The following is an 11,407-nucleotide window of genomic DNA, read 5'->3' on the forward strand; positions in this document are numbered from 1 at the left end:
GCGAAAAGCAGTTCGCCCACACGCGCGTGGACTAGGTGGTGGCTGTGTGGGCAGAAACTAGTTCGTTCACACAGCGCAACTGGCAAACCGCATGCTGCGGGGCGTGTGGGCGAACTCTCCAACGCCGACACACCAGCCCCGTCCTACGTGGCATGCAAAATCTGCCTCAATGTGTCAAGATTCGTGCAAACTCGACTGGACAGTGATCCACGCGTGTGGGCGAGTTGTAAAACTGCCATACATGTGGGCGTTAGTATTTTCGATAAAAAAAAGATACCGCCCCTAAAAAGGTATCTAATTTTAGATGACCCTGTATGAAGCGCAACGTTTTTATGCAAGCCCATTAGAGTCGACATGTGCCATTCTGTACAATTTCTTTTCTAAGTAAAAAATAGCCTGTGTCCCGTACGTGTCATCTACATAGAGTAGAACTATCCCCTTTTCTCTCTAAAAAGAAAGAACCATCCCCTGCTCTCGTACGATCCCCACCAGGTTCCTGAGTCCTCATCCTCGTTTGCCATTTCTTCCGATTTGCCGCCGGCAAAGGAAGATGTCACCATTGGCCATCAGGAAATTAATACCCAGGTTATCCCAGATCTACACGCCGTTTCTTTTCTCTGAGTTTTGCTTCCATAGGGTGGTGGCGCATGTGGCTGGGTGAGTGCACGGATCTCGGCAACCTCGTCGAGTCTGGAGAAATGGCCACAGAGATTGCCAAGGAGAATTTGGGTTGTGCTGCTTATACTTGCCATCGCCGGGTGCTTTGGATGTTGGTGGCGCGGAGGTAGCTAGGGAGCTCACGGAGCAGGGATGTGAAGCAGCTTCTGCGGGCAGCTTCTTACTTGTTGTCCTGTTCATTGTTGGTGTTGTCTGGAGTCCTACCAAATGTAAGTGTTACTGCAATCATATAAGTTTTGGTGAAGGGGAATGATCTAGAAATCAAAATAAGTTGATCTCAACCTAGCAAGCGATTCTTCCATCTAATTAGTGATGCACAGTAAAAAAGGAGGTTTACATGCACTTTTACTCAGCCAAATAGCAAAAGCATCAGCTTGATGTGAGACATGCATGTGCCTAGTTGCAGTTTAAGTTCTAAAGTTCAGTAATTTTCGTGGGGCTAGTCTTCTTTCTGGATTCTTGCATCTTAATTACCACACAGAGGCAATGGTATATGGTGAACACATGGATGCAAGGCATCTGAAGTATACACACCCATTGTTTTGAATCTTGCTTCTTGAATCTTGTTGTCTAATGGTAGAGTTTTGAGGCCTGAATTAAGGTTCCTGCCACTTTTATAAATGTTGCAGGGCAGTACATTTATGGTTTCTGTACACCTTTTTTCTTTCTGGATTCGGCAACCTTTTGTGCCCATAGGAACCAATATTGCTGTATAATTGTATATTATGTCTTCCCGTTCATCCATGGCTCTCCACTATAAAGTGTTCTATTCTTTTATTTGTTGTTACCATGTCCTAGCAAGAAGGCCTTAATTTGGTTCATATATGTTAATTGACATGCAATGGTTTGATTTTTATATGTGTTGGTGGTGCAGATGATATTGAAGATCTATTAATGGTTTTATTAAACTAAAAAGGTTGTATGAGGTATAGGTGTTTATTACCTAGGACAATAGCTGTCAAGATTTTGTGTCTTCCAAAAATTACAATATGACGTGCTTTTGATAGTGTTAACATTTGCACTATTATTATCTAATAAGTTTCCTTCTTATCCTGGTCAATGTCAAGTACTCTTCCTAAATCTTTGTGTGTACATTAGTCTGCCTTACTATTTAATTAATAAGCAACTTATCCATTAATCTATGGATAGTCTCTTTGTTTTCCTAGGCTGTAATTATCCATCATTATTCTGTGACTGTAAAATGAAATGCATTTAAAAATAATACATGCGTAAAAATCTAAAAGTGCGTATGGTGGGAAAATCAATCTCCCTTTTAGCTTGCATGTCTTGCTTCTTCGTTTCTTGTTCCAACATGGTGTCCACTTTGTCATCTATCAACTGCTTGGCATACTGTAAGATAAATCAGTGAGGAAAAACAGAAAAGATAATCGTTATTTATTTTAATGAATTAAATGCGCCTTTACCTCCTTGGCTTTTTTGTTCAGGTACAACATCTCAAGCCAGGAATAAATGTTTCGTTAGATGACAGACATCGAGCATCTGAGTCTTCATCGTTAAGCAATGTATGTATGACTTTTACTTCAATGTGTTATTAGTAGATCAGAATAGATAGTGTTTCATACTTGTGAAGAAGTTATTGAATTTTGGTTATGTCTAGATCCGTATGTATTCTTGTGTTACCTCTTGACTTTAGGCACAAACCCATCAACAATTAATCTATTACGTATTTTAGTTTTTGAAATTATTGGACTTACCATTCAATGTTTGCACCATTGTTTAGGTCACCGTAAGACAGTTTGGTTTTGGATTACATATTCATTCAAATAATAAGTACAAATTCCCATATCATAACTTTGGCTTCAGCCCAAAATGTTAAGCCTAAAAATTTGATGCAGGCCACAATGGAAGAAGTATAATTAAAATTTAAGACATTGGTATACACCATGCACTTACTATGGTATTAGAGATTCAATATCACAGGTATATACCGTTTTTTTTTTCTACATGCTTCATCTGGTTAAGTAGTCTGATGACATCTGTCATTTTGGTGATTAATTATCCATAGTTAGAATGATTGATTAAACCAAAATCTGATTTTTAACTGTAACATACCTGAGCATTGCTTACCTTTATATGCTTCTTGTTGTAGTATGTCCTTGGTATGAGACTCAAAGTAGTAATTTTGAGATCCAATAATCCTACATCTGTTAATTTTGTGATTAATTACCACCTAGTTAGAATGATGGATTAGCCCAAAATCTGATTTACAACTATGACATACCTGAGCCTTGTTTATCTTTTTATGCTTGTTATTGTAGTATGTCCTTGGTAGCAAACTCTAGTAATTAGGAAAATCTTCCGATGATCCTTTTGATCCTTTCACCTCCTTTCTCTTAGTATTATACGCAAAAATTAATCTAATATCATTGTTCAGTGGGCCATATTTTGTGCCTTCCACAACCTTAATATTTCTAAATGGATAAATAGATTTCTCAGTTATCCTTTGATCTATAAGTATCTATCCGATTTTTACGTATGGTAGCATGAGTTGTTTGGTCCTCTATCAAAATAACTAAAATATATACTTATCCACTATTGTTTGAACCATAGAATAATCTGCATTTAAAATTGTATAGGATAAACCTGATCATCTGTTAAGATCACATCAAGACTCACTTATCGATTGTGTTTGGAACAATAGAACAGTCTACCATTAAATATGTATAGCATAAACCTGTTCATCCATCAAGATCACATCAAGGCTCATAAGTTCATCAGTTGTAGGATTGATTATATCCCATGTTCTTGTTACTTTCGCTTAAAAATCCCAGTTTTGGTCTCTTGTTGAAGTCTCCCAGCTTCTTGTATTCGCAGGCGTTTTTACTTGAAAAGGATTAAAACACACTGCTTCAAAAGGATAGAAAAAGTAGTTGTCGATTGATAATGTGCACATGAAGATTGTAGCTGACAAAAGTGAGTTCATATAATAATAATTACTAACCATGTTGATTCAGGTGAGAAGGAAACTCAGACGGTTGAGTGTGACTTACGTAGAAATCGAGTTGCATGCCACTTCATAATTTGGGTTGGCTTTGATATTTGCAGAGGTAGAAATCGAGTTGCATGCCACTTCATAATTTGGGTTGGCTTCGATATTTGCAGAGCGCCAGGTCCAAACATCTTGCGCCAGTCTGTTGGCTTCAACTGTCCTGGTGGTGGCATCGTGAGTCACGGCATCGTAGAGTTGGTTGGCTTCAATTTTCCTGGTCGTGTCGCTGAGTCGTGAGTTGCTTGGTGTCATAGATTTCCAGACTGAAGATGGGCGTGTTTGGCTGCTGGGTGTGGTCGGCCGTGTATTTTTATGGATGAGTTCTGGCCGTGTCCTTATGGAGTCCTTGTATGTTTATATTTGAGGTAATGTCACCAGTGATGGTTAAACTTGTCACCAATGTTCACTTTAGTGTTTAAACTTGAAAAATACATTGAACTGGTTCTAGAACTTGGCATGAGCATGCAAATACGGTGATAATCCTATCTTTTTTTTGCAGGCAAATCAGAGAGCTTTATTCAAACAAAAGCATTCCCCGGACAATCAGCTAAAAGACTGGTCACAAGGAAGCTAGGGGTTTCCTCCAGCCAGCAATCCGTCACATTCAAGGTGCATGCATGTTTTGCACAAAGATGCGCTGGTAGATTTGCTGACCGGTTTACATGCTGAACATCAAATAAAAAAATTATCGCTAAGCTCTCCTATTTCTAACAAGATAGGGGCCACAATTGAACGAGAGTTGTGGCAGGTTTTCCAGAGCATCACCAGCTCCAGGCAATCCACTTCCATGATCACATGCGAGAGTCCCCTTATGGCAGCAAAACGAACTCCATCTCGCAGAGAAAAAGCTTCAATGATGAGAGGATCCGATATCCCCATATACGGCTTGCACCACGAGCCCAGTAGAGCAATGGCCGAGCGAGCGACGCCTCCTGCCCGCCTCGACCATCTTCAAAGTTGAGCGCACCATCCATGGTGATCTTAACCACTCCCTCATCATGTGGCCGCCAACTGAAGCCTGGCAGAATCACGGCTGCCTTGCGCGGAAGATCCAGGAGAGCAATAGCCTCCTTGGTAGATCGAATAGTGGCTGTAGGATCACGTCCTTCTTTCCCATGCTTGATGCGGTTTCGGGAGTGCCAAATAGACCACATGATTGTTTTGATTTTAGCACAGTCATCATCAGAAAACCTTGGGTCACAAATGATATCGCGCGCCCATGAATCTGGGTGGAGTCGCGGGAGCCGGAGACCGAACTACGCATACGCCTCCTCCTAAAAACGGCGAGCATGGATCAGTGCATGCTTCAAATCCTCACCCATAGCCATGCACACTTTGCAGCGATCTATGACTGCAATATGACGATATTTGAGAGTACTTTTATCTGGGAGAATGCCACGGAGGAGTCTCCACCAAAAGACTCGCACTTTGGGAATAACATTGAGCTTCCATAAGGCCTTCCACAACTGTTGATCGTTCCCTGAGGTCTCGGTAGCCGTCCCTTCCTCTAGAGCCAGACGCTCGTTTTGAGTCATGAGAGCGCGGTACGCCGTCTTCACAGTGTAGTTGCCAGATTTTTTGAAAGCTCAAGCAAATGAGTCCTCCCCCCCCCCCCCCCCCCCCCCCCCCCCCCGCCAAATAGGAATATTGAGAATGGCATCGGCATTAGGGGCAATGAAGGTTTCCCTAACAACATCTTGTCTCCAGGACAAATTTTCAGAATCGATGAGATCAAACACTCTCTCGATGCTTGAATTCTGTGGTCTCGCGATCGGGGTCATGGAGGTAGTACCTGGTATCCATTTTAGGTGCCACACAGATATAGTGCTTCATCTCCCACCCGTGCGATCAGCCCCACACTGAGGGCCTCTCTTCCCGCGATGATTGCCTTCCAAGTAGCCGATGCGGACTTGGGAACCGAAGCTTGCATGAAATCTGTATCCGGGAAGTATCGCCCTTTCAAAACCCTTGCACACAAGGAATTAGGATTAGTCATGAAGCGCCATCCATGTTTGCCCAGCATTGCAAGGTTGAACAAATGTAGGTCTCAAAAACTCATTCCACCCATGCACTTTGGTTTAGTCATCTCCTTCCATGATAACCAATGCATCGATTTTTTATCAAGAGAGCTGCTCCAAAAGTATTTCGCCATAGGAGATATCAGACTCTTGCGCACCTTTTTTGTGAACAGAAATGTACTGATCGGGTAGGTAGGAATAGCCTAAGCTGTTGGCTTAATAAGAGTCTCACGACCAGCACATGCAAGCAGCTTTTCCAATCACCCTTGCATATATCCACGAGTTCTTTCACTGATATGATCGAAAGTACCACTCGTGATACGACCCACAGCCGTCGACAGCCCTAAATATTTCTCACTGAACGCTTCCACTTGGATATTCAACGCTGCTTTCATAACTTGTTTCACCGGATCAGGAGTATTTGTACTGAAGAAAATAGAGCTTTTGTCCCGACTTACTCGCTATCCGGAAGCATCACCATAGATTCTCAAAATCTCATTAAGTTTAAGAGCACTATGATCTTTTGAATCAATGAAAATTAGGCTGTCATCTGCAAAAAGCAGATGAGAAATCCACGGTGATTTATAGCTTACTCTCAAACCTCTGTCTAAGGTACCTCCATTATAAAATTTCAACAAGGAAGAAAAACCTCCCGCACATATTAGAAACAGATATGGCGAGGCAGGGTCGCCTTGACGGATCCCCCTTGAAGGGGTGAAGAATGGCAGAAGCTCACCATCAACTCACACCGAAAAGCGAACTGAAGATACACACTTCATGATCAACCTGACAAAGACAATATTGAAACCCAGCTTGGACAGAATTGCTTCGAGGTAGTGCCACTCGAAACGGTCATAAGCTTTCATCATATCTCACGTATGCCACAAGCACATTATCACTAATAAGGCGACCCGGTACAAAGGCGCTCTGTTCCTCACTGATAATCTCATCCATGATGCATCGCAGACGGTTGGTAATTGCTTTGCTCGCAATATTATACAAAACAGGACATAATGCAATAGGACGGTACTGAGGAATGGACTGGGGGTGTTTTACCTTCGGGATTATGGCAATAGAGGTGTCATTCAAACCAGAAGTCAATTCCCCGCCATTTAGGAATTCCAGGACTGCATTAGTTACTTATCCACCAAGAAGATCCCAATGCCGTTGATAAAACCCGCAGTGAACCCATCCACGCCAGGAGCTTTTGATGGAGCCATTTGAAAAAGCGCAGTTTTGACCTCCTCCGCAGTGTAGGGTTTAGTGAGCTCCATGTTCATATCATCAGAGATCTTGACAGGAACATGATCTAATAACTCGCTCGCATCATGAAAGCCTTCAGACTGGTACAAGTTCTGATAGAACTGTTGAACTTCTTCCTTATCCTCGCTCTCATCCACACAGACCGATCCATCAGATCGTCTGAGCCCTTGAATTTTGTTCAATCTCTTACGCTGTCTAGATTGCGCCTGAAAGTACTTCGTGTTACGGTCCCCTTCACGGAGCCAAGGTACACGTGATCGCTGTCGATACCACACCTCCTCCTAGTGCAGTGCCTCCATTAGCTTCTTAACCATGCTTTGTTCCGCTTCCAATGGGTCACGACCAATGGACAGAGAACGTAGCCGGTCAAGTTTCTTCTGGAGTTGTCCGACCCGTCTCGTCAAACACCCAAACTCCTTGGGTCCCCATGGTTCCAGAGTTGCTTGAAGTTCCCCCAACGCCGAGGCAATACCTTGTAGCCCAGAGCCACACTGGATTCCTCGCCAAGTATCAGAGACGAGCCGATCGTAGTCTGAATGAGTTTGCCAGACATTTCCATACCTAAACTGCTTCTTGGCCCTAGATCGTGACTTGAAAGTTTCTTTGATTTCTGCAACAACAAAACAGTGGTCGGACTCCACCGAAGACAGATGTTGTACCCTGATATATTGGAACTGTTGCCGGAAATTTTCATTAGCAAAGGCTCGGTCCAGCCTTGCTTTTACATTGTCCACTCCAGACTGGCGATTATCCCATGTGTAGGCCGTACCTGACCAACCCAGATCCTGGAAGGAAATATCATTTGTAACCTCTCTGAAGGCTCGCATTTGTCGCTCTGGACGAGCAGCATGGCTAAAATGTTCATTCGAGTATAAGGTCTCGTTAAAATCCCCCATGCATAGCCATGCATCATGAGGAATAGCGTGGAGCGAACGCAAAAACCGCCAGCTATGATGCCTTTCTTCAGCACGCGGTGCTCCATAGAAACTCGTGAATCTCCAAGGTGGAGAATTCAGCAGCTTATTAGTAACCAAAACATCGATATGACGTTGACTGTAATTCTTAAGTTCAACGGACACATCTCGGGACCAAAACATACCAATGCTGCCACTAAGGCCTGCACTGTCTACGGCAAAACTACCAGCAAAACCCAAACTGCTCTGCAAATCCTCTACTCTTTTAGCTCTTATTTTCGTTTCCATGACAAAGAGAAGAGCGGGGCCTTCAATCTTCACAGTACTGTGAAGTTCTCGAACTGCCTTGGGGTTCCCAAGCCCCCGGCAGTTCCAGCTGATGCAACTCATTGGGACTGGCAGGACCGTGAAGCGGTCTCTGCCGAATTCTCCGGTGTAGGTTTCTTCTTCTTTGATTCCCTAACAAATTCCTCTCCCTCTTCATGGCTTGTTGATGCTGTATCAGTTCTGGCCAGGATATTGCCATCACCACCAGTTTCAGTTCCACCATCAATGAGCAGCAGTGTGGTGTTAGCCACATGCTTGTAAACTTGGGTCGACACATCTTTCCGTTTCTGCTGCTGCCTATTCTTCACTGGGGAATTCACCTCCTCACCCGTATCTCTCTTGTTACTAGAATTCTTTGTCGCCTGTTTGCTGCTGGCCCCCGTATGATCTCTAAAAGAATTGTCTGACGACGTCGGCTTTCGGTAGTCCTCAGGTGCCCGCATCTTAGATCCAAAAGGGAGCTCTCCCTTCTCATCTCGTGATCCCGGTGTTGGGCAGTAAGGATCCGAGTGTCCCAGCCTACCACAGGAAAAGCAAAAGTAAGGAACCTGTTCATATTGTATGTCATACATATCTTTCGATAATCCAATCCACAGACGTATAATGCACTGACGTTGCACCGTATTTTGATTAGCATTATGTATGTCTCCGTGACCAGTGGGCCCTACATGTCAGAATAAAGGGAAAGAAGCGATAAAAACAGACCAAGACAGGACTTGAATTTACTAAGTCAAGCTAGCTAACGCTTATCCTAATCAATGCACCACTTAGGTTTTCTTGTCAACTAAGGATAATGACGCTCTATATTATAAAGGAACACACTTGTGTGCTTTAAATGGGCTGCTGTCTACGCGGCCCATGTTGCACGTGATGGGTTTTTTTTTTAGTATTTTTAAAATGTAGGTAAATTATCGTCTTAAAAAATGTACGTAAATTATAATGACAGTAACAGATATAAAATCAAAACATTCATATGTTAAAAAAAATTATACATACAAAAAGTAATTCATTTAGAAAAATGTTCACATAATTTTAAAAATCTTTGACATCTTATTTTTCAAAAAAATCATATAAATAAATAATATTTATTATTATGAAAATGTTTGTATCATTTATAATGATACAAATATTTTCAAAATTACGACTAATAATTATTGTTTTGGTTATACAAACATTTGAATAATCATCTGCACATTTTTATAATTCATAATATTGTAATTTAAGTATTTTGTGCAATCTAAAAATATTCATGATTATTTCATATTTCAAGTTTTATAAATATATACATGTGACTAAATTTAAGTTATAGGGAAATAAAGAATATCTTCCACGAGGGAAAGCTATCACAAGTTAATATTGATAAAAGTGTTTGCATCCATAATTTTCTACAATTTAAATATAAGCCACGAGGTATAGTTTTTGTACATTTACTAAACGATTGATAGTTTTGTATTTACTAAATGTTTTTGATATAATCCACGTGTAAATAATGATTATTTTTAAAATTACATTAACATTTTTGAAATAAATTATTTTATTTTTACGTATAAAATTTGTAACACGCAAGTACTCGAAATTTATTTACTGTGATATTAGTTTACAAACTTTTTTTACAAATTTCTAAAAAATATATAATATGTGCGAACGGGCTGCATTGACTGCACCCCATTTAAAAGTGACGAACGTGTTCCTACACAAGACATTAACCATGTTATCGTTATTGGTCATGCAAAATTGTATAGCGTTGTACATGTGGGGCCCACTCGTCATAAAGGTATATATAGCAAGCTATGCATGGTGACCAAAATACGGTGCCACGTCAGCACATTATACGTCTGCGGATTGGACTAGCACCATATTTGTACGCTCGTGCCAAGTTCTAGAACCAATTCGGCGTATTTATCAAGTTCAGGAACCAAAGTGAATATTCGTGGCAAGTTTAAGCATCACTCGTGATATAGTCTGATGGATGCGGCCAGCCGTGTATTTTTGGGGGCGTGTCCGTATGCACTCCTTTTGGCTGACCAAGTTACTAATGTGTCCTTCCGATTAGGAATTGTACGTGACAATAGTTGGATATGTAATCTCCACTGTCCATATCTAATAGTATTAGTTGTAGAGATAATTTAATCTTCGAGTTTTTTGAACCGGTGCTTTCTTCTATGACTCCATCAATGTACTTTATGCATGTGTCCTATGTATATAGACGTGATAGTTCAATTTCCTAACACGTACATATTCATGTGTTACATAAAATCTTTAAATCTGAGCCATTGTTATTCTGATCAAATGGTGGTAATAATATTAGTCTATGTGGATTAGCGTCGTGTCTTATTTGTCTTTTGTTTTGTGGTAATGATATTAGTCTATGTGGACTAGCGTCGTGTCTTATTTGTCTTTTGTTTTAATTATATAATAGATAAATGGTGGAGCTGTCAGTTGGTGCAGTTCCAAGCAGAGCGTCGTGGCGGGATCTACGTGTGAAGCGGGGTACATAGCTGCTTCGGAAGCAGCAAATGAAGGAGTCTGGATGAAGGAGTTCATATCCGATCTAGGTGTAATACCTAGTGCATCGGGTCCAATGAATTTTTTTGTGACAATACTGGAGCAATTGCCTTGCCGAAGGAATCCAGATTTCACAAGAGAACCAAACACATCAAGAGACGCTTTAATTCCATCCGCGATCAAGTCAAGTAGGGAGACATAGAGATTTGGAAAATACATATGGATATGAATGTTGCAGACCCATTGACTAAGCCTCTCTCATGAGCAAAACATGATTAGCACCAAGACTCCATGGGTGTTAGAATCATTACTATGTAATCTAGATTATTGACTCTAGTGCAAGTGGGAGACTGAAGGAAATATGCCCTAGAGGCAATAATAAAGTTGTTATTTATATTTCCTTATATCATGATAAATGTTTATTATTCATGCTAGAATTGTATTAACCGGAAACTTAGTACATGTGTGAATATATAGACAAACAGAGTGTCCCTAGTATGCCTCTACTTGACTAGCTCGTTAATCAAAGATGGTTAAGTTTCCCGACCATGGACATGTGTTGTCATTTGATGAATGGGATCACATCATTAGAGAATGATGTGATGGACAAGACCCATCCGTTAGCTTAGCATTATGATCGTTTAGTTTTATTGCTATTGCTTTCTTCATGACTTATACATACTCCTCTGACT

At 41.1% G+C, this 11,407-nt stretch overlaps 1 long non-coding RNA gene across 22 annotated transcripts; it reads left to right on the forward strand.

Annotated features, from left to right (window-relative positions):
- The first annotated feature begins 395 nt into the window (after nt 1-395).
- On the forward strand, nt 396-11,119 carry LOC109784416 (uncharacterized). Of its 22 annotated transcripts, XR_006670202.2 has the most exons (8): nt 400-887; nt 1,553-1,604; nt 2,124-2,201; nt 2,535-2,619; nt 3,514-3,653; nt 3,745-4,053; nt 4,188-4,297; nt 10,630-11,119. It is a non-coding gene; the product is annotated as an uncharacterized lncRNA (long non-coding RNA). The 22 variants fall into 22 exon arrangements; XR_012202818.1 differs by having other exon boundaries at nt 396-887; nt 1,553-2,201; XR_012202817.1 differs by having other exon boundaries at nt 401-1,604.
- The last annotated feature ends 288 nt before the right edge of the window (nt 11,120-11,407 follow it).

This window comes from Aegilops tauschii, chromosome 2, assembly GCF_002575655.3.
Source record: "Aegilops tauschii subsp. strangulata cultivar AL8/78 chromosome 2, Aet v6.0, whole genome shotgun sequence".
NCBI lineage: Eukaryota > Viridiplantae > Streptophyta > Magnoliopsida > Poales > Poaceae > Aegilops > Aegilops tauschii.